A 24927-nucleotide genomic window follows, 5' to 3' on the forward strand; every position below is an offset into this window, starting at 1 on the left:
ATGAGGGAGAGGTGTCTTGGTGCAGCAGAATCTGATGAGGCCTTGATGAGATCGATCTGGCAGAGAGAGAGCGAGGCCTGGCTCTGAATGACAGGCTGGTTGCAGAGTAGCGGGAGAGGAGAGACTTGGAGAGACTTGACAAAGACAGAGCTGGAGAGGGGAGAGAGAAGCACATGCAAATGGGAAGTATGGTTTATGGCCTAGACTAAACTGATTGATTAGAACAGACACTCACACAAAGAGCTTTGGGTTTGTTAGAAAGGGTTATCAGACAGGGATTGTCTTGGAGAGTGAGTGTGCAGTATGTTGTGGATTGGAGAGGAATGTTGATGTGACACTTGCGATATGTATATTACATTAGACACTGATAGCTTGCATTAGAAGCCTGTAAGCCTTACAGGTATTGCATGGTAGATTTGCACCATTAGCATAAAAGGTGCAAATTTGAGATTTGCATAGTTTTGGTAATGCTTGCATCATGCCTTGTTATGCATAAATAAATGTATTCTATTGTGATAATTGAATCGATTATTGTGTTTTCTTTGTGGCTTATGTTATTGTGTCCATAGGAGTAAGATAAGTGTGTGTTGTTAGGCGTAAGATAGGAGTAACACAGTGCACATAGGCCCTGAGATACAAAAGCAGGGGGGCATAGTGATCCACAACCCCCTAGGAGATTGTCTAGTGTTTGCTAGAGTTGTATAAGACCGGTGCATGGTTGCCCAAGGGGGGCAAGATCATGATAGGATTTGTTATACGGTCTCACAAGGTGACATGACGTCAATTTAATGCCACACCAAAAAACCTCTACTGCATTACCCATCACCAAAAACATCTACACATAAATATGCCGATGAGACTAAATGCAAGCAGTATGTTGTGTAGCTGTAACCAGTAAGACAAATTACATGCATAGCTGATCAAGGAGACATGCAGACACTCAGTTATGTGGGACAACTCACATCTTTAGTGACAATGACTATCACCCAATTATCATCATAATGTAATGCACGTTCTCAAACCTACATTTGGCACATTATGCTACTGTTGGGATGCATACAGTTGTGCACTGTCATGCTAATGAATGATAGTGCACATCCTTACCTGGTATTATTGCTGTTGGGCTGTTCATACCTCACCACCCCCACCTAACACTGCACCTCCGCATTGGTGCTAGGAGGGTCAGTGTCCAGCAGAGGGAATGAGAAATTGGGTGGACAAAGGGTAATCGGGCTGTCCTTTCAGGGAGTGTGGGAACTGAATGAGGCAAGTCATCTCAAATGACATTGGACATTTGGACTAGCTAAAGTGGTCTGCCCGAAAGATTGCACATATACACATCCATGTAGAAGAAAATGTTCACCTGCATATGGGAGGCTTTATCAATCCATGAGACAATGTTAGTTGACTTCGCTGCGCATGTCCGCATGTCCAGTCTCCCAGCTCAATTATGTGCCCTGTAGAATAGGAAGCTGAATAGGAAGCTCTAGAGCACTATGTCCGAGTCATGAGGATAAAATGAGAACAGTCCACCTTGGACATGGACAAATCATGGAAGAATCCATACTCCATCCATGTGTTTCTGGACACCAGGGTATATGAAGAAGGGGTTGTAGTAGCAAGAGGATAGGAATGTGTGGGGACATGGCAACACATGCTTGGTTTATTTGGAAGTGTCATCCTATGGTGGATCCAGGGATGTGTACTGTGACCACACAATTACAAAGCATGGTTATCATTGGCTATGGGCATTCATAAGAGGGATGCATGCATGAGGGTCCCAACTGCATAAGGTCCTGATGATGGATATTCTGAATGTCCAAAGAGTCAGCATACTAGTTGACCTGTGATGTCTCCAACTGAATGTTGAGAGTTTACCGCAAGGCAGCCACCAATGGAGGGCACTTGAGGCCAACAACTCCTCATGCAGAGATTGACTCAAGGAATCTATGTCTTGATGATGGAATTCCCTTGAGACAACAATGTCCTTATGTAGAGTTTGTCTCTGGAACCCATGTCTTGACAGTAGCTTGCCCATGAGGCCAGAAACTCTGTACACACGGTTTAGCTCGAGGTGGCCATTTCTTGCTACAGGATGTCCCTTCATGCCAAAAAGTGGTGAGTGCAGTATTGGATGAGATTACATTTTCCTCCACGTGATGGCAGTCCCTGGCCATTTCTTGCGGGGCCTCACTCCATTGGGGACTTGCATACAGCAACTCCTCCTCACACTCCAAGTCTCTGGCAGGCTGAGGTCTACCGCATGTACGTGTCCTAACAAGCAGGTATCCCGGAGCCTGGGCCCATGGCAGTGAGTGCACTGTCATAGGCTGGCAGTCTACAACCCTCTCACTGACATCAGCCTTTGCTGCTCCCTCCATGATGGTAGGAGGCAAAGTTGCAGACACATAATCCACTATTGAAGCAGGCTTCTCCATGGCTAGTTCCAGGGTTTCCTGGCTCTCCTTATCTGACTCAGCAGCCTTTACAAACTCAATGAGCTCCATGGCATACATATTACTCATTGCTGGCCCCTCCACCATCAACATATCCCTCCCTATGCCTTCCTCATCTGATTCAGCAGCATTATCGAAGACAAATCGGCAGGTAGGCTTATGATGGCCGGCAACAGAAGTGGATTTTCAGCTGACACACGACCTCCTTCTGATCCTCCTCCTCCACATCTGTGATGTCGTCACCTGCACAAAGTCAGACAACAATATTCAGAGGCCCACCAATTCACTTGAACATGCTTATTTAAAGTCAGTTGCATACAGACACAAATGGGTGTGGCACACATGCACACATGATGTGCAATCTTGTCAGGGCACATTGGGTCATGTATCAAGAAATGGATTGGAGGAGTAGGTGACCATCCATAAAGCCTGACATGTATGAGGGTGGAAGATGTAACAGTAGACAGATGGAGTTCCCTGCTTCATTGCTGATCCCATTCTCAACTTCATGAATACCCTCATGTAACATATTCAAGTATCAAGTTTTCTCCTGCAGACATTACTGTCCTACAGGAATATGTGTTGCCAACAACCCCATCACCGCCATGGCCGGATTGGGCAAGGGTCGAAAAGTGGTTGAACATGCTCACATGCATCTGTATCATTTGTGAGGTTACAGAAACATGGACATGACCAGTGTGCACTTAAATGGCCACAGTAAAATATACTGTCCAAAAGTGGAATGGGCATCATGTATCACACAATGTTGGGACAGCCACTGCTACTACTGTCTGGAACAGAACCTCATGCATTTCTTACTTACATTCTTTCTTATTTATATTTTTTATTGGGTATGTATAATGTGCATATGCACAATGTGCTGCGAGGCACAGCAAGACAAGAAGGTGGGGGAAAAGGGAGAACAAAACAAAAATCATCCTACTAGATCTTGTGACATTCAGAACGTGCAAGTGCAGTATCACAATTGCGGGGAAGAGGGGAGGGAGGGAAGTTCCAGGCAGGGTGGAAGAGCCTGTGAGAAAAAGGGAGTGCCAGGGAAGGCCAGTAGGACAGAGCCAGGGGAAAGCAGCGAGTGCAGAGGAAGGAAGATCCATGAGCTAAGTGCGAGGCAAGAGGCTGAAAGGGCTGCAAGGGTACCGACCCAACCAGGCTGGTGAAAGGGCAGGGGCCCAGAAGAGCAAGTGCAGGTTGAGGGGGCGGAGTAGAATGGAATGGGGGGGCCTGGTGCTCTGAAGACTCTGAAGGAACCAGGCCGACATTCAAGAAACAGACTGGGATATTAGCAGGGGAGGGGAAGAGGGAAGGAAGAAGAGAAAAGTAAGGTCTTGAGAAGCTTCCAGAACTTAAGGAGATCTGGCTCAAGTCTGAGAGGGACAGGGAGGACATTCCAACGGGAGGCACTTGCAGAGGAGAGAGATCCAGCCCCCACTCTCTGCTTGGAAACACGTCAGATCTGCAGAGAGTTACAGCTAGACATCTGAAGGGCTCTAGCAGGTAGGTATTTAGGGAGAGATAATTGGATGAAGATGGGCCCCAGGCCCCATAAATCCTTGTGGATAATGTAGAGGGTCCTGAACGTGATCCTCACAGCAACTGGGAGCCAGTGGAGAGATTTTAGGGCTGGAGAGATGCGATCCCTGGGCTTAAGGCCTAGGATCAATCTCACAATCCTATTCTGGATTATTGGAAGGGGCGAAGGTAGGAGTTAGGCAGATTAAGGAAGAGGCAGTTGCAGTAGTCCAGCTTGTCGAGGACCCGAGCTCTGGAGTCATTTAGTTTCTTGGAGACGGTGAGGAAAGGGAGAATGCCTCTGAGGAGGAGCAGCTGAAAGTGGAGCTTCTTGGCAAGGTCTGTGATGTGAGGAGAGAAGGAGGAAGAGGAGTCAAAGATGACACCAAGGTTTTTTGCCTCACAGGAGGATGAGGGGAGGGGGTCCATGGAGGCCAGCCAGAGTGTGGCAAGGAAATAGAAAGCAGGGATCCCAATGAGAAGCATCTCTGTCTTACTGACATTAAGGCAGATATTGTTTGCAGTGTGCCATGCCTGAATAGCAGACAGGCAGTCAGGAATGAGAGCAGATGAGGAGGAGTTGGAGGAGGGAAGCTTGAAGGAGAGCTGCATGTTATCTGCTTCACACTGGAGATTAGGAGAGAAGGTGTAGATCAAGTGGGCAAGAAGGGACGGGTAGATGTTGAACAGCCAACACGAGAGGATACAGCCCGAGGGACTCCGCAGGTGCAGAGTGTGATGGTAGAATGAAAAGAGCCTAGTTGAACCTAGGACATTTGGTCCGAGAGGAAGGTGGTCAACAAGGTCAGAGCCAGGTCTTTGATGGCAAGGGTATCACAGAGCCGATTTATCAGGGTGCATGATTGACTGTATCAAAGGCAGAGGAAATGTTTAGAAGGATGAGAACAGTAGGAGCGCTGGAATCGATATTAGGGAGCAGGGCTTCATGGGTGTTCAGGAGAGCAAGTTCTGTGCCTCTGGCAGCTCTGAAGCAGACTAGTGGTCATGGAGACAACCAACAGATTCAGTGAGATGGATATTCTGCGACGTGCCCAGCTTCTCCTAGAGTTTTCCCAGGAAGGGTGTAATGGAGATAAGCTGGTAGTTTGCAGGACAGGAGGGGTCGACAGAAGGCTTTTTGAGGAGAAGGTGCACAAGGGAGTGCTTGAGGCGTGAGGGGAAGGATCCAGTGTCAAAGGAGTGATTGCAGACATCAGCCAAGGCCAAGGCTGGAGAATGGGAAATAATGTTATCCTTGATAGATCTAGAGGAGCAGTGGAGCACCGGTTTGGATGAGACCTTCATAGAGCAGACTTGTGTAGAAACACCATCAGGTGGGAAAATGAGGACAGTAGGAGGGGAGGGAAGATGGGGGCCAAAGGAGACCTGAGAGTGGGTGAGGGAGAAGGTTGAGGAGTAGACCAGAGTGAAGACAACATGTCCTGAGTTTTAGAAATGAACCTTCTATTCACCCAACCTTCTATTCACCAAAGCATTCACATATACTTTTACGATAGTGAAAACAGTAACTGATCAGTACCAAAATACGTGAGCAAGGGATCTACTTTTTCCAAGTACTGATAATGATTAGAGTGAACGTCTTCATTAAAGTACAACCAAGTCCACTGCACAACCATAATTCTGCAGGCACTTCAACAACACTGAAAGAAATGCATCATCAGTGTCAGGGAAAAGTGGGCATGAACCCAGACCCACTTTGCACTTTGTCTGATGAAAACAAGAATCACAAACACTGCCACCCAAAATATGAAACAGCCAACATTTTGCAAGCAATACCATTTTATTAAATTACAATAAGTGCATTGTCAGTGCCAGTGAAAGGTGTGCATTAGGTCCAGACTGTTTTGTGCCACCTAACTTAGAATAGATCCAGCGGTAAGAAATCCTACCACCCAACTGATAAAATGTAACAAACCATTTAACAAACAATACCTCTTTTTAACACTACAATCAGTGCATCATCAGTGTCAGGGAAACATGATTGCATTTCCAAGGCCCTGACAATGACAAGACCCACACACCTCTTCACAAAATTATAATCAAATCTACTGCACACCCACCTTGCTGCAGAAACGTTTACAATATCACATGCATTACATCAGTGACAGAGCAAAAGGGAGGTAGGACCTGGACTGTTCTAGGACCCATACCAGTTTTAGCTGGTACAGATGATTAGGAGATCCACAAACACTCATGAGAAATGTTACAACTCTATACCCATTACCTTAAGAGTGCCAAGTAAAAGTGGCACCAGCACTGGAGCCATTTACAAAAATGTTCTTATATTAACCCCAAAATGCCCACCTGCCACTTTATTAATCCTGGATTAGATCACCAATCAGTCCCCAATCAGTCCCTCAAAGAGTAATTTCAGCAAAATACAATTCTAATGCTGTCTTTATTCTAATACAATGAGAGCACTGTCCATGATCTGTCAGGTATGTCCGTGGACATTGCTACAAACATTAGAGTCATCCTTTGATCCCTTTGCATGCTCATTACACACAGTACAGACCGCGTCACACCCCTTCACAGAGGTTATTGCATTTGAAAGAATACTGGAATGTTATGTTTCTGGAATATTTGTCAGTCCAAATGTCTGTAGTCTACATATGTTTTTCCCAGTGGATTTAAAAATGTGTTGATGTTCCTCAAGTTCCTTAACTGACAAATCAGTTCACTTCTGTGAAACTAGAAAACAGCATGGGACCCTCTGTTTCAACAAGAGATGTCCAATGACATTGAATTCATGAAGTGAGTCAGCACAACAGACCAAGATATCACTTCTCATATTTTGCCTTCTTTTCCACCATTTTCTTTGGGTCAATCTGGACCGATTAATGTCAAATTTGCGAAACCTCATTTTCAGACCCAGGCCACTGCTCCTTGTCCAGGTGAACTGAAATCTGTCCAGGTGATCAGGATGCTGGTGCAATGAAAAAGGATTTACAATGTGAATCAATAGGAATTTCAATAAAGTTTGAAATGGCTCTCATAACACATTGAATTTACTGCCCAAAACGTTTCCAAAATATTCTTTCCAATCTATATCCCATTAGAAAGATGTGTGCAGATACTTTAAATGGTTCCAAGGGTATACATCACCCAAAGAGTTGTCTTCCTATTAGGAGACACCTTAAAGATAACTACAAGTTCAGCAGCACTGGCCCTTTAATACATATGCACTATAGTTGAGTACTGAAATTTGGAAACAAAAACAAAAAGATGACCAAGGGCCCAACCCCACCAACCTCCTCCATGAATGGAAATGTTGGGAAAGTTCTAAAGAAAGTATAAAAATACTGTTTCTGCATTCATTTACCCATAAAAAGTCATAATTTTGCTCCAGTGCACAGCCAAACTGCTGATGGAATTGGACCAGATATGAAACAACTTGGGCACCAAGCGTTGACTTGATTTCTGGGAGGGGTCTGGGATTATTCCATCGAGTAGTTGTTCAAATATTTGATGGGGACAGGGTGCCCACATCTCCCATAATTATAGCTACATCACCCATGGTGCATTGCAGCAGAGAGGCTGGCAGGCTTTTCAGAAATGAAAAATCAGCCGTTTATATGGCCAACTCGCCGTTGGAAGCTAAAGGAGTCAATACAAATCCGAATTACATGACCATGTGGCCATGTAAATGCTTGAGGAAGTTGTATCTAAAATTCAGACTGAATCTATTCGAAACAAAAGAAATCTCGGTTCAGAGAATAAGGATTCATGCCGAAAAAATGAACTGCAGATTTTGCAATCACAATGACGAAAATCTAAAACATCTAGTCCTCTTTTGCCCGTACCTAAGAAATATGAGAACTTTTTTCTTGGGGAAAGAAATGGACAAATGTACAACCTACAGTAGCGAGGACTGGAGGCACCAAATGCACAACAGCGATTGTAAAAAACTAACTCTAGCGTTCACGAGGTGTTTGGAAAAGCTTCAAAATAAGTTGGATGCAGAGAAGTGTCTTCTTGGAGATTGAGACTAGTGTAGGAATATACAGTAGTTTTGCTTAATGTCCACTTTCTTTTTATTTTTTATTAATGTAAAAGTGAAGATTTTATGTAAGTATTCATTTTTGTAGTAAGCGATGCATTTATTTCAAAAGTTTAATTAAACTGTATGAAATAATAAAAAAATAAAAAATAAGCCATTTTTCCTCCAAAATTCTATTGCTAATAACTTTTGACTACATGTCTGTCAAGCCCCTCTCCCCAAACTGCACATTTTGGGATCAATATCTTATAAAAAGAAAAAGCTATTAAGAAAACAAAAGACCATACTTTCACAGTTTTTAGCCCATTAAGTTTCCCGTAAAGAAAAAGTGCAGTTTTTGAACAGCTGTAGCTTTAAAAGTGCTGGGCAGAACTGGACCAAATAAGATGCAACTTGGGCACATGTGTTGACTTACATTTCTTGACTGGTTTGGGGAAAATCCATCCAGCAGGTTTTTTAAATATTTGGCAGAGAGGGGTTGGCCCTTGCTCCTTAAAACCTTGATATCAGCATTGGTGATTTGTACAGTAGAGACGCTGAGCCACGCTAATTTCGTTTGACTTGCTGGATGGATTTGTATGACATTTTAAAAACAGTTTGCCAAGAGCCCCACTAAACTGGATATCTTGGGAAAAATGCATTAGAAAATGAAAAATGTATTAAGAAAACAGAAAAACACTGTTTTTGGAGGTGATCCCACATTTCATCCAAAATCAGAATTTGCCAGTGCTGTAAACATAGTGATAATTCGGTTACCTCCAAAAGAAGTGGCAGTAACCAAATTACTGCAATTTCTTTACTGCACCGCCAAACTCAGAATGAGGCCCATAGATGTATGGGTGCAATGATGTATTTATTAAAGAGACGTTATGGTTTAGCTGCTCTAATAAACAATTGTGAAATTCCTCAACAAAACTTTGTTAAATGTATGATATGATTTTTATAATACAAAACAGTGGCATTCAGTGACAATTATTTCTTAAAGGGGCATTATGGTTGCATTATGGTTGCAAAGTGAAATGGAAAAAACATAGAAATTCACCTGTTATAATAAACTGTACAATGCTGCATGCACTGCTCATGCCGATATACATGACATCACCAATCTGTAGATGTCTTTACAAAAAGAGCCTAGTAGGGGGTTCATTCCAAGTATTAAAGGCAACATATGCAGGAAGTTTTTTTTTCACTCATTTACACATAACCAATGTTAACTGGACACTATGGTAAAGTTGTCCTAAAAAAAGTATGCAATGGCACTAACGATGACATGAACTACTAGCCTCTTTACAGAACTACTACCCAACCTAATACACTCAAAACATTCCACAAACACTACCTCTTTAAAACACTAGCATCATTACATCGTCAGGCCAGACACCTACCCACATTTCCCTGGCACTGATGATGATAAGGCCCACTAACCTCTGTACTAAGTTACCACACAACCTCCTCCGTAGCCAACATTTCACAGACACCACACATTTTTATAACTACAACCTGCACACCATCAAGGCTGGCAAATTACTCTGACACTAATGATGAAAAGATGAAAAGATGCACTAACACCATTCCAGAACGTTTTCCTGTTTTGCACCAAGCCCGGCTTGAGGTCAGACCACATGGCTACTTTTCTGCAGCAGTGACAATGGCAATCTCACTAACTTTTTTACACAACTAGAACCCAGACTTCTATACACCTAATATCTTGCAAACACTTCCTTTAAAGCACTATAACCACTGCATGATAAGTGTTAGGGAAAAGTGGATGACTGAATTCCAAGAGGAATAGCCCAGACTTTTGGGGACATTTTAGGAGCTTTAATAAATGTATTGTGCAATGAAAGTGAAAGGATGGCAGCCAGAAAACTGGAGAATAAAAACAATTAAAATGACAAAATAACCTCTCCACCTCTTTGCAAGGGAAAATAAGGTGTATTACATAACAAAAAGGGTCTCAGATGGTCTCGTAGAACCAGACTGACACAGAGCTTGTCTTATCTCAAGATATTACATCTTTTATAGCGTGAAAAAACACAAATTTGCAATACTCTGCATAATAATGAGTACAACATAATCCCACTACCCTCATTTACTACCACTTATATTCATAATCACCCCCATAGTTCCTTTACCAATTGTCCACATTTATACTACCCCCATTGCCTTAGACACATGGTCACTTACATCGTTACTGCCAAACCCAGGTAAATGATTTGTGGGTTCTTATCAATCGGTACATACATTTGGGACCATCACGCTGTTGATAAGACAATAGGCTTCCTCATAAACCAAGATGCCATGGCGCAAATGAGGTGCACCCCTTACCTTCTACTAAATGTATTGGCATCACCTCTGCTCCTAATATCCCAAGTCACTTTCCAGACAATTTTCCCCCTCATCTCCTCCCCAAGTCCAGGAGCCCATGGACAACGTTCTTGAGTCTGAATTTTGAGTATTTGTTTGCTTAAGTTGTGTGACTAAGTTTAATTGATATGGCATGTCCTTGTCGGGGTGAGGGCAGTAGGGTTCTAAAACATTGCCTGGCTCATTGGCATCAGAGAGCCTTGTGTCCTATTCTCATTCATTTGTCCTTCAAAAGGTTGCATCCTGTCCTGCTCTTTTACCAGCTAACATTTTGTTCCCATCACGTTCAGGCACCGCAGCTGGATACAATTACTGCTTATTTATGCATTTTGGGTGCCTCTGACCTTGGCTTCTCTTCTGAGGGAATGAGAAAAGGGATTTGTTTTTGGAGCTCAACTACCAGAACCGCAGCTCCACACTAAGGCCTGTGTTCTCTTAATTTCATCGTGCACTATGCCTTAACACCAACAATAGTGACATTTGTGCCAAGTTAATACACTGAACTCAATTTTACCACACTACTTTGCTAACTCCATCTTCTGCTTATGTCAATCCTTCCTGCACATCACTCTATCCTACATCATTACAATAGATCAGCTAAATACTGGGCCTATAGTACTGCCCTATCTATAGCCTCTGCCACCACAGCATTAATCCATGTGTTGCTCTTTCTGTGTTCTACATGCGAGTATCTAACATGTGTCAGACCTAACTAAGACAATGTAGGTGCTGTACACCGCACAACCTTCACTCCCATAATGTTGTTTCTAATAGGTATTCCTTAACCTGAACCTCTTTCCATGGCTGGGACACTGCACGTGTATCCTGTTTGAAAAGAATCTGGATACTGTATTTTCTTCTAATTTGTGTGTCCTCAATCAAAACGTGGCATATCCTTTTCTTAGTAAGGCTTCAGTGTGCCTCAGTCCAAAGTTCAATGTCAACAGACTATGTTGTGGCTCATGCGTGTAATTTTTCTTCTTCACCCTGCAACTAGGATGCACAGAGTGTCCGTTTTTTTATGTCCTTATCCCCTTTTCGCTCAGAGGAAATGTCCAAAATTAAGCCACAACTTTGCAAAAAGTTATTTGCCTTTGTTTTACTGGTCATGCGTCCTTCTTCCTTGTTATGGCTCTCGTCTGCACGTGCTGTGGTTCTTCCCCGTCGTCTGTAGTCTCTATGTGCTGGGGTGGGGGCAGGGGGCCTTCTCCGTTGTATAGCTTGATGTCACCCAGTAGGAGCCAAGCTCTTCTTCCTTGTAGCTTGACTGCAGAGGGAGTGACGTTTTCCACTCTAAAGGTTCAGTTGAACCTTGGCACGTCCCACTTTTTTCTTGTGTGGTTTCTCACCAGGACTTGTTGGCTGAGCATCACATCTAGTTCTATCTCGGGGTGTCAGTGGTGTGTGCATCCTTCTGCCTGTTGCTATTTCATGCAGCGTAAGATGATTGTCAGAACCAGGTTGGTTACTGAGTACATACAATGCCAGTGGTAGGCAGTGCAACCATCCCTTCTTTAGAGTAAGCTTCAACTTGGCTATCCTTTCCTTTAACAAGCCTTTGAGCTACTCACATATCCCATTACCTTGAGGATGATACGCAGAAGAGAACTTGTGCTTTATACCAAGCAGCAAGGTAATCTGTTTGAATACTGCATTAACAAAGTGAGCACCATTATCTGACCTCATGACCTCACATACTCCCCATCTGGGAAATACCTCTCTCACCAAAAATGTGGCCTCACAGGTAGAGTCTGGGTGTGTACATGGACCTGCTTCTATGCATCTAGAGAATGGACTACAACAATTAGATACCTGTACCCATTACATACTTCAATCATATCGATGTAATAGACATGCGAGTGCTGAAAAGGTCCATTGGCCCTTGGGATGACTCCTCTAATTACTTTTAGTGTATGCCCAGCCATGAACTGTTGGCAGATTATACAGTTCACCATAAAAAATGCAACGTGTTCTGCTAAGTTTGGTATAAACCAGTCTTCAGCAATCGTTGCTGCTAGATTCTCTTTTGTCATGTGCATTGGGTAATGCAATTGTTCCAATGGTATTTTCAATAGGGCTCTAAGCATCACCAGTTTACCAGTGCTGTCTTGTCACCACAAGCTCTCGGAGGGGTTTAAAGAACACCCTCGCCGCTTCCCCAAATTTTTCTCCTACTGTGGTGCCTCCCCTTGGAGTTCCATTAACTGGGTTTTCCCCATGTTATTATAACCCTCAGGTTCACTTCGTACAACACTCATTCTCCAATGCACATCAGTTATTTCCACATTTGTTATTGTTTTGTCCTTGGTCGCCACACGCTTGGCTTCCGTGTCTACTGCTTGATTTCTGTGTGAGATAAATCTGTCCATTTCACGACCATTATGCCCTCTGGGAGTTGTAGTGCCTTAATGAGCCTATCCAATAAGGCTGCGTGCTGCACTGGCGTGCTGTCCGCTCTGAGATACCCCGTCCTTTTCCAGCGCGCTAGGTCTGCATGCACTGTCGATATCACATAGGCGGAGTCACTGTCCGCCATTACTTACTAGGCTGCGAGATTCTCAATTGTGAGTATCAATGCCAATAATTCTGCAGCTTGTGGTGAATAATGAGATGGTAAACATGCACTAATGAGTACTCGAAATTCTCCATTTGCCGTGTGCTTCATCACAGTGGTGTCTGTATACCTTTGCCCATCATTTTGATCGATTCTCCAAGAACCGATAACAAAGACAATTTCTCCCTATGCTAGTGCATTTCCGTTCACTCTGGGACTCTCACCATAGAATTCTTCATAGTTCGCACAGTCATGGATTGGTTCTACTTCAGTGACTGGCTCTGCTATAAACATAGCTGGGTTCACTATCTTCAATCCAATTATCTTAATCGATAGATTTGATATGATCACTTCATAAGCAGAAGCTCTCAAGATGTCAATGTTCCTTTCGGTTTTTCTATAATGGCGAATAATGCGTGCTCGATGAACATTGAACATCCCATCACAATGGTTGTACCCTTCTCTATGGCGAACGCTGCGGCAGCTAAACTTTGTTCGCATATGAAGTGACCTCTCATCACTGGGTCCAAATTCCCACTGTAATATGCCTTGGGCTTGTACCCCAAAGAAGTTCTCTGTTTGAGTACTGCAGTCATAACACTGCCAATCGTGTGTGAAAACAGGTAGAATTCCTCTGCATAATTGTGAATTCATAAAACTGGTGCCATGCAAATGGATATTTTGAGTTCGACAAACCCTTCTTCCATGGTCTCAGACCATTCCATTTTTTCTTTCGTCACCTGTGCTTTCTTTAGGGCTTGTAACAAGGGCTTGGTATACGAGCTGTAGTCAAATACCCATGCCCTTACATAATTGCATAGGTCTAGAAAACTTTGCATCGGTTTTATCGGGTGTGGCTTGGCTGTGTTTAATATGGCCTCAGCCCTTTTAGGGCTAACCCTTTTCCCCTCTTGTGAGATCAGCTGACCTATGTAAAGCACTACTTGCTGACAATATTGTAACTTCTCTTTGTCAACTTTATATCCCTTCTCAGCCAATATAGTCAATAGCTGAATAGAATCGTGTCTGCATGTCTCCTCTGTTGTGCTGCAAATTAGGATGTCGTCCACATATTGCAAGACAACACTCTTTAATGCAATATTGCTTAAGTCCATCTGCAGGACTCTGTTGAAAATCGAAGGAGACTCACAGTACCCCTGAGGTAACCTCGTGCTTTTAAGACATATCTATCTGAATGTACATGACGTCAAATCTTTTGAGTCTTTGTGCAATGGGATTGAGAAAAATGCATTTTTAAAGTTAATCACTGTGAAATATTTTGCCTGAACAGGTATATTACATAGGATCATGGACGGGTTTGGGACTAGAGGGAACTCAGCCTCTACAGTATCATTTATTGGCCTTAGGTCCTGGATTAAACACCAAGACCCTCCCTTTGATTTTTTGATAGGTTACACTGCGGTATTACATGACAACTCTGATGTCACAAAAATGCCCTGCTCCATCATAGCAGAAATTGTCTTGAAAATCCCTTCATCTGCTTTCCTAGACATGAGATACTGTTGTGCTTTTGGTAAAATTGCTCCTGGTTTCAATTTAATCCTCACTTGTCCTACTCCTTTCAACAAGCCTACGTCATAAGGCCTGTAGTCCACACTGAGACAGGCACATTGGCCATGTCGTCATCAAAATATTCAGGATGGTTTTGTGCCAGCATCATTCTCTGGGGCACCTCTACTTTGATGATATTCACCCAATAAATGAGATTAACCTCAACTGTTGTTTCATCTATACCTGTTTACTCTTCAAGCAGATCGTCTTCAGTGACGTCAGTCAATCTGTATCCTTCTTCTATGATGATCACTGTGCACCATTGTCTGCCTTCGTCATCACAGCCATTGATCAAAGTCACATTCCCTCGCACTATAGCTGTGTGTATTTCCAGGGGAAATACTTGTCCCTTTTCCTCATGCATAGGTATTCTTGGCCTTAATAGAAACTCATCTGGGGTCCTCATGGTTTTGTCTGCAAGGCCTAGTAGCCCTGCCATTAGTATTCACACTCCATACACAAGTATTTCTGGTTCTAATGGAATAGCTATCATAGCTGTTTGTCTTGCGTATGGTCTAATAATTTGGCACACGTTCAAATAATGCATTCCTGGAGTTGAACATACTATGCCCTTCTCGGTGAACGAGATTGTCATGTTTAACTTGGTCATTAGGTCACACCCCAATATATTTACTAGGGTCTGCCGCAAACACAATAGTGGCACGTTCATGTCACATTCTCCTATAGACACTGAAAGTTCATTTGTAAAAGGAACACAACTTGTTGCTCCTGTGAAGCCCTGAGTATTTATAGCATCGCCAGACAAGAAAAAGTTGCCTTAACGTGTACACAAGCGTGTTGCACCCCTGCCAACTAAGAAGGAATAATATGTATCCCCTATAACGTCAGCTACCCTTGATTCCTCATGAGGGTTTGGTGTCACAGATAGGACAGAACACATCAGGTTTCCCAGTGAGCTGTCCTAATCCGTAAATAAATTTGGCCCATGCTGAGTGAATGGATTTTCTCTATCACCAGAATTATTTCTCATTCCAGAATTCAGGACCTGTCCTGCACTTATTATCTGTGGCAGTTGCATCGGCACATTCTGAGGTTGCAAGCTACCCTGTGCTCCCGGCGCGTGCTGCTGTACCGTGTGATTTTGTGCAACTCCATTTCCACCCTGCTGTAAATATACTGGTGGAATTACCATCCCAACTCTTGTTCCTTCATTGTTTTGCACCATGCCTTGACTTCTGCATGTGTGTGCTAGATGCCCTGTCATTCCACACATCACACATATTGGGGGTGGTCTGATTATTTGCCCATTTGTCATGTCCTGATCACCATTTTGCATGTTTTGAAAGCCTCCCTGATTACTCTGGAAACCTCCTTGATTACTCTGCCATCCTCTTCCTCGAAAGCCTCTCCGCTTTGGTAGAACACGTTATTGCCTTGTTCACCCTACCCTTGATTGTTTGCCTGCTGCCTGCTTGATCCATGTGTGCTAGTTATCATTGCCCCTTCAATGGCATATTTTGACAATTTTTCTGCACTCATTTTGCCTCTTTAGCTTTCGTGCAGCCTCTTTTTTTGCAATTTTTCTCTTGCAGAAACCTGCAATAGTGTGCTATGGTCAACTGTATTTCAGACCATGGTTTGGCTTCTATTCCTAGCAATGTCTTGAGCTGCTTCTGTTCCTGATCTGGCAGCCATTGGCATAATATGTGGTAAAACAAGATTCACGAGTTTCAAGCACCCATGCGCCTTGGAAATGCTTTCCATACCACGGCTCTGGAATTGCTAAATGACGCTCTATCATGCACAGTATTAACTGTAGTCACGTTAGGGTAACCTGCACGTTTCCACACATCGTCAGTTCTATCACCAAGTACGGCGATTAAAAGACCCCTAATATCCCCTTTAGCTAACGTGTTCCCTCCCGTAATTTTTTCTAACTCAAGCATCAATTTTCCAGCTCCCGATGTTAACATTGGACGCTTATTTTTCAGATGTTCTCGATTCATATGTGGCCAAGGTATATACTGTGGCCTTGTTGCTCCTTTTTCGAACAACGGGAATTGTAACACATGGCACTTCTTTTCTTCTCTCATAGTTTTCCTATCTACTGCGGGGGTAATGATCCCGCATTGCTGTCTACCTGCAAATGTCCTTAGTCTGCTCACAGGCTGGTGGAGACACCCCCTCTGACCGTAAGATATTTTTCACGTCGGTCTGACTGTGTGGCTGACTCTGATGCCTTAGGTGCAGATCCACCAGAATCTGACCATCTTATTCCTTTTCCTCCATCCTCGCATCTTCTCTCATCTTCTTTTTCCTCGTATTCCTCTCTGTATGCATCTGATATTGTATGTGCCCAACTTGTGCAACTTCTTTCATCCTTCTCATTTCTAGTTAGTGTCAACCTATCTAGAGACAGCTCTCTATTTCTGCTACTTCGAGAGGCATCTTCAGTTTCGTACAACTGAGTGCTCTCCAAACGCTTGTCATATCTTTTCCCTTGGAGTACCTGTTCTAGCCCCATTTCATCATATGTTCTATCTATCGTCTCTCCGATGCTTCTGGTGTCGAAGTCATCTTCCATATTTGCTTCCTCTCTGACCCTATCTTCTTCACAGCTCTACGTTCATTTGCCCTTCCTATGTCCTCATCCCTTCACCTCTTTATTCTATTTTCCCGTAACTTTTGTTCTTCTTCTTCTATTCTCCTTTGCTCTTGCTTGTCCTGATCATTAGCGTTTTTGCTCATGATCGCGTTTCCTTTCTTAGTCCTCACGATATAACTGCTCTCGCCTCTGTCTATCTTTTTTCCTTATTCTTTCATCTCTCAATCCTTTTTCCTTTTCCGTCTCTTTGCTTTTTGAATCGTCTGGCTCACCCTTCAATGCCTTTTACCATCAAGTTTCAATAGAATCTGACCTCCCATCCATTTGTTCTGTGTAAATGCTATCTCATCAGTTCCGTCCTCATCTCCTTTCCATCTTTTACCCTCTCTATCTGTGACTGGAAATGCACTTGCTTGTGCCTGATCTCCTTTTCCCCTTTTGCGCCTCTCCTTGTCCCCTGGGATGTTGGAGGTAATATCTCTGTATCTGTCCTTGTCTGGGTTTTTGTCTCTACTTTGCGTAGGTGACTCTTGTTCCTTCGTTGTTTTGCACCAAGCCTTGACTTCTGCATGTGCGTGCTAGATGCCCTGTCATTCCACACATCCCACATATTGGGGGTGGTCTGACTATTTGCCCATTTGACATGTCCTGATCACCATTTTGCATGTTTTGAAAGCCTCCCTGATTACACTGGAAACCTCCTTGATTACTCAGCCATCCTCTTCCTCGAAAGCCTCTCCCCTTCCGTAGAACCTGTTATTGCCTTGATCATCCTACCCTTGATTGCTTGCCTGCTGCCTGCTTGATCCATCTGTGCTAGTTATCATTGCCCCTTCAATGGCATATTTTGACAATTTTTCTGCACTCATTTTGCCTCTTCAGCTTTCGTGCAGCCTCTTTTTTTGCGATTTTTCTCTTGCAGAAACCTGCAATAGTGCGCTATGGTCAACTGTATTTCAGACCATGGTTTGGCTTCTATTCCTACCAATGTCTTGAGCTGCTTCTGTTCCTGATCTGGCAGCCCTTGGCATAATATGTGGTAAAACAAGATTCACAAGTTTCAAGCACCCACGCGCCTTGGAAATGCTTTCCATACTGCGGCTCTGGAATTGCTAAATGGCGCTCTATCATGCGCAGCATTAACTGTAGTCACGTTAGGGTAACCTGCACGTTTCCACACATCGTCAGTTCTATCACTATGTATGGCGATTAAAAGACCCCTAATATCCCCTTTAGCTAACGTGTTCCCTCCCGTAATTTTTTCTAACTCAAGCATCAATTTTCCAGCTCCCGATGTTAACATTGGAAGCTTATTTTTCAGATGTTCTCGATCCATATGTGGCCAAGGTATATACTGTGGCCTTGTTGCTCCTTTTTCGAGCAACGGGAATTGTAACACATGGCACTTCTTTTCTTCTCTCATAATTTTCCTATCTACTTCGGGGGTAATGATCCGGCATTGCCGTCTACCTGCCAATGTCCTTAGACTGCTCACATAGGCTGGTGGAGACACCCCCTCTGGCCGTAAGATACTTTTTACGTCGGTCTGACTGTGTGGCTGACTCTGATGCCTTAGGTACATATCCACCAGAATCTGACCATCTTATTCCTTTTCCTCCAGAGAAGCATTTTTCGCATCTTCTCTCATCTTATTTTTCCTCGTATTCCTCTCTTTCTGCATCTGATATTGTATGTGCCCAACTTGTGCAACTTCTTTCATCCTTCTCATTTCTAGTTAGTGTCAACCTATCTAGAGACAGCTCTCTATTTCTGCTACTTCGAGAGGCATCTTCAGTTTCGTACAACTGAGTGCTCTCCAAACGCTTGTCATCTCTTTTCCCTTGGAGTACCTGTTCTAGCCCCATTTCATCATATGTTCTATCTATCGTCTCTCCGATGCTTCTGGTGTCGAAGTCATCTTCCATATTTGCTTCCTCTCTGACCCTATCTTCTTCACAGCTCTACGTTCATTTGCCCTTCCTATGTCCTCATCCCTTCACCTCTTTATTCTATTTTCCCGTAACTTTTGTTCTTCTTCTTCTATTCTCCTTTGCTCTTGCTTGTCCTGATCATTAGCGTTTTTTGCTCATGATCGCGTTTCCTTTCTTAGTCCTCACGATATAACTGCTCTCGCCTCTGTCTATCTTTTTTCCTTATTCTTTCATCTCTCAATCCTTTTTCCTTTTCCGTCTCTTTGCTTTTTGAATCGTCTGGCTCACCCTTCAATGCCTTTTACCATCAAGTTTCAATAGAATCTGACCTCCCATCCATTTGTTCTGTGTAAATGCTATCTCATCAGTTCCGTCCTCATCTCCTTTCCATCTTTTACCCTCTCTATCTGTGACTGGAAATGCACTTGCTTGTGCCTGATCTCCTTTTCCCCTTTTGCGCCTCTCCTTGTCCCCTGGGATGTTGGAGGTAATATCTCTGTATCTGTCCTTGTCTGGGTTTTTGTCTCTACTTTGCGTAGGTGACTCATATGCCGGGTTGCTATAACCGTGGCTGCTTTAAGTTCCCTCAACGGGTATAATCCTTCATCTTTACTGGCTTTGTTTTTGTTTCAGACGGGCCAGGTGGTGCAGAAGGTGTTTCACACCCCTGTGTGTACATGTTAAGTATCCAATCTATTGGTGGCTCCTCTTCCTTCACCTCCTGGTACATTTTCCAAAGTTCTAAACTAGCTAGGCGTTTGTCTAACTTTTTTCCAGTGTATGTGGCGTGCAAATATGTTGTCATGTGCTGCAGGATCGTTTTAGAGAGCAATCCGCCCTGAGGCCATGCCATAAACATTTTGTGGGTGGTTCCTTTAACCCATTCTGCACTGTACTTTTTCAGCTTAGGTGCCTGCTTTGGCAACTGTTTGCACAAGTGTACTAACGGTGTCACATCTCCCATTTTTGCTTATTTCTCTTCATACACCACTTTGCTATGCTTTATGTCTCTTAAACAAAACCAACCCTATGGCTTCACTAAAAAAAAAAGAAAAAAAAGACAGACGTGACAGACTAGACAGACTCCGGCCGGCTACATATATCTCATGCCCCTATCGTTATTCCAACATGGAATGTAAGCCCATCCATTTCAGATCGCCTCTTTCATCGATTCTGGTTTCCTATTGCGCCCTATCTTTTCAGGACTTTGAATGCAGGCTTCTTCTAACACCATATTAAAGTGCAGGTATCTGGGTGTATCCTCTCTCTGCTCAGGTATCCTTCCTGGTATCCTCTCACTAGCTCGGATATCCTTCCCGGTATCCTCTCTTTAGGTCTGCCCCCTCGAGTCAGTATTTCTTTCCCCATATATATATATACATTCTATTCTTGCTCTGACATTATTTTTGTCCCACCTCCCTCCGTTACCTTCCCTTACTTGTTCTAAGCCATGCAACTTTTTACCAAATTATTTAGTCTTTTTTCACTCACTGTTCGCATGTTTTTCCTCTCTGGATGCTCGGGATCACCACCTTCGGTACTGCCTTCTCCTTGCTTTTCGCTCGATCGGCTGCTTGTAGAAGTGGGAAGGGGTTTGTGGGGGAAAGCACAGGTTCCTTCAGACCACAACCTGCAGGTTTTACACTTTAGACTAACCACTAGCTACAGGGAGCCTCTCGGTTTACTTAGTCGGATGGCAAAGGACTTGTGATATTGGCGAGGACTCAGAGTTACTTATGTCGATGGCCAATGGATGTCTTATCTAATCGATAATCAATAAACTATACTCTGCTACCAAGTGTGCACTAGGACCCCAACCAGCCCATAGAGCTGGGGGTTGCCCAGTAGCACTTTAAGATGAGGCAGCAGCACGTGTGAGATGGATGGGGATACAGATTAAATACTCTTGCATCAAATAAAAAAAAATGATAACTCAATGGTCTGGCAAAGGGAGTCTGTTCAATGACAAGTACAAAAAACAGGGAGTTCAAGAATATCAGCAATCGCTCAATTTCCTTCTCGCTTCAACTCTTGATTAATTTCAGGAAAAACACATCTTTAATACTAAAAACTCGTCATCCTTGACGTGTAACGCTTGAAATCTGGCATGCAATTCTATTGGTTCTAGGGAGGTAACTTTAATATAGGTGCTATATCTGTATATGGTAACGGAGTGGGGGGGATTAGAGAAACACTGTCAGGTGGGGCATCTAAGCCCTACCTTCAAAATGGCTACTGTAAACGTCACTAAAAGTACGACGTCTCATTGGTTTTACACTATAGGACCCTACATTACTTGGTCCACTAAGATTGGGTTGGCAACAACCCCACTCATACTTTTCCACTTGCTTAGCCGCATGCAGAATAGCGGGCCAGGTGCAGGGAGCTTGTCTGCACTCCCAGCTTCCCTCCAATTCCCTCCAATTATTGCTACAATCAATCATCACAATAATGGTCATGTGTCAATTTATTTCTTTGTGGTTGGCCTCGAGACTGCTTCTTGGTCTGGAAAAGTTAAGATATCTGTGCATGGTACAAGGCCATGCGTAGGTGTGAAAGTTTCTCGCTTGGCTGGTCACGTGATTCCGACACCGTTAAATTGTCTTTTTCTTCATGCAATTCATGGATTTGATTTTGCCATCCACCTGCCTCCTGTGGCTTATCTTTGACCTTTCCAAACAGGATACTCTGTTCTTCTTTCATAAATTGTATCCACTGTTGGTCTATTTCAGCCGATACAACCTTGCGTTTTGGGCGCGATTTGCATACGTATGAGTTTCTCTCTGGCTCTAAATCACGATTCCTTCGCTGCGAAGCTCTCCTCTTGAGACCTTTAGTAACCTTTGGTTGATTCTGCTTTTGTGCATAGTGGAAATATACTTATATAAAGTGCTCCTTTTGAGGTAGTGTAACGCTCACCTGATTCCCGTAGAGGCGCCGGTCTTGACTGGGCGTATACCGTATCTTCAAAGGTGATGTGTAACACACGGCTGGCTCTTTGGGCTGGACCTCTGTGCACTGTATGTCTGGCTCGAAGGGTAAGATGTCTGCAGATAGAAAATGTGGGATTAATGAACTGGGTTATTGAATGTCTCTCTCTTCTTCCCTTTCTCTTCTCCTGTAGAACCCCAAAGGTTAACGCTCTCACCTTAGGTAAGTGAACGCCGTGCTCTCCATCTGCCTCGAGGCAGGGTGCTGTAACCAGTTTCTTCACTGGATAAGGGGAGCAGGCCTCTTGACTTCAGAGGACTGCTGTCCGTCGTTTACTGCACGAACGGTAAGTTTCGAGTAATTCTAATGTCTTTAAAGTCTTTAGTAATGATGTCTCTTGTTTTGCAGGGTTCCGGCGATGGCGGATGGCGGGCTGAAGTGAGTTGAAGATGGAGCCCGTGTGATGAATAGAAGCGCCTGGAAGCACGTAAGTAAGCGCTTGTTGCCTGCTTCACGATGCGCTCTAACTGTCTTTTTATTTTGCAGGTACAAGTTCGGGACGGCTGCAGGGTGCCGGAATACCCACTGGGTTAGATGTGGAAAGGAGTAATGGCACGTGAGTATTAAAGTTCCCCAATGTCTTTAAACGCACCTTGTTTTGTCTTTCAGATGCGGGATGCAGCGCCGAAGGCCTCCGGAGCGTGCAAAGAGTTGGTAAGCATTTGTCTTTCAGATGCCGGAATGCAGTGTGAAGACTTCCGGAGCGCACGAAGAGTAGGTAAGCCTTTGTCTTTCAGATGCCGGAATGCAGCGCGAGGCGTTGGTGACAGCCGATGGAGCAGGTAAGTGAAGAGCTGTCACTGAAGACCGTAATGCTAACCTGTTCTTTCTTGTCTTTATAGGTGTTGCTGAAGACTGGATTCAGAATGGTAAGCCTTTTTCCTTAGGCCCAGGGTCAGATGCAGAAGACACGATGAGCGTTCTGCTGCTGAGGATGCAGAATAACGCAAAGCAAGATTCATCCATCGGGTGTGGTTTAAATAGCCTCCTGTAGTGCTTAGGTGTCTCCTTCCACAGCCACGCCTAGGTAAGAAAAGAGTTCCTGCTTTCCCGAAGAGTTCCAGTGTTCTGAATCTAGGGAGTGGCTCCTGCCCCACCCAACAGGAAAAGTAGTTCCAAACAGAAGAGGATCAGAGACTCAACTGGCAGGCAAGTAAGCAGCATGGTCTGCTGCAGGTAAGTCCACCCAAGCATTATGAGCCCGGCGCTTCCAGCGCTGGGACTGGCATATTTATGAGCCTGGTGCCCCTGGCGCCAGGACTGGGTCCAAAAGGTCCCAATTGGGACTGGTTGGCACTCGGAACCTGGGTTATGGATCTGCTTCCAAGGGAGTTGGGAAAACCCTGACCTTTTGGAAGCAGAGATCATGACAGGTAGATATGTATAGGTGGCGCTTGCTGCAGTCTATTTTACTACTAAGCATAAGCAAGCCTCACAAATTCTTGTTTCTTGTGGTTCCTTGCATATGTACACGTGTAAACTAACTGAATATCTTCATTGCGCATGTGGCATTATTTTTGACAGTTTGACACCCATTATTTCACTTAAGGCTCAGTATGTCATTTATCCATGATGTTTTGTCTCTTTTCATCATTCATATGTCGTCATATCTTCTATATGGGAGTCAGTCCGGGTTCTTGTGACGTCACCATTCGTCTTACTACAGTATATTTTTAGTTTCTTCAGGGATTGCATTCTGACAATCTTCATTCTGTCTCATTTGTCTGTATGCTTTTCTCAATGGGTACCTTACTGTCCAGGTTTTCCTAGGTGTTGGCACTTCAATAGGTGCTGTTCTTTTGATAGGTACTGGACAAAGCCCAACTGTGGCTCTCTGCTGGTTTATTTGCTCATCATACATCACATATTTCGACATGAACATTCCTGGTGCTTCAAAATGGACGGTTGGAGTGCGACTCGTGCTTGGGCCCTCCTCTACAAGGCCTCTAAAACACTACTGGCCAGAGGCCAAATCTTAAAGGTTGGACTTAAATTATCAAATAAATAACTCCTGATGGTGGCCTCAACTCAGGAGGATAGCTCAGGGGCAACATGCTCGCCTTAGAAGCAAGACGACACAGAGCAACACAGGTTTGATCCCGGGTCCACGCTTAGAAACCTCTGGTTATTAAGCATGTAATAAATAACCAATCATATCATATCCACAAGTTTAATTTTCAGAATGCGTGAGGACAAAAATAACCTGGGACTACATCTTAAAATGTGGTTAAATATATCACATAAAATAGGGGTTTACACATCATATTTAATTTAACACCTTGATGAAATAATGGGTAGCACAATGAAAGTAGCATTAGACCCCATTTAAATATGTATTGTAGCTACTAAAAAGGTGTGCTTATCTGACCATGGTTGCATACTTCATATCTTTCCTTTGAGGGACTTTTTAGACATGAATTAAATCAGCGTTGTGTCTATGCTATTTATTTAACCAGATACGCCTTCAACACCACCAGCCCCCCATGCAACGTTTGGCCATTAGTATTACTGAATAATTTACTGGGTCTAAATTAAATTACAAAACATTTTTCCATGGGATTGCACGATTGAAAAATGCTTTTGTAAATCAGGTCCACTGTGTTTTATTGTAAACGGTGGTTGGACTTAATGTGCATGCTGGTTCAGTTTTTGAAGCCAATTACACCTTCTATTTGCACGCCTTGAGCTTGGATCAGACAGCACAATGGTAAGACTAGTGATACCATGGTGGTCTGTTGATTTGCATGTCAACATCCCCAATGGTAAGAAAGGGTGATTTCCAGCAATACCATATACGATGTAGAAAATTGATAGGTTAATATTAAGAGTGCTGGTCGTTTATACACATTATCATTAGAGTTTAAGATAGCCCCCTATAAATATGTTCACATTTTTTAAGGAACATTTCTATTCAGCCACACATCTGGAAGCAACTGCTT

Source organism: Ambystoma mexicanum, chromosome 5p, assembly GCF_040938575.1.
Source record: "Ambystoma mexicanum isolate Mex_15411 chromosome 5p, UKY_AmexF1_1, whole genome shotgun sequence".
Taxonomy (NCBI): Eukaryota; Metazoa; Chordata; class Amphibia; order Caudata; family Ambystomatidae; genus Ambystoma; species Ambystoma mexicanum.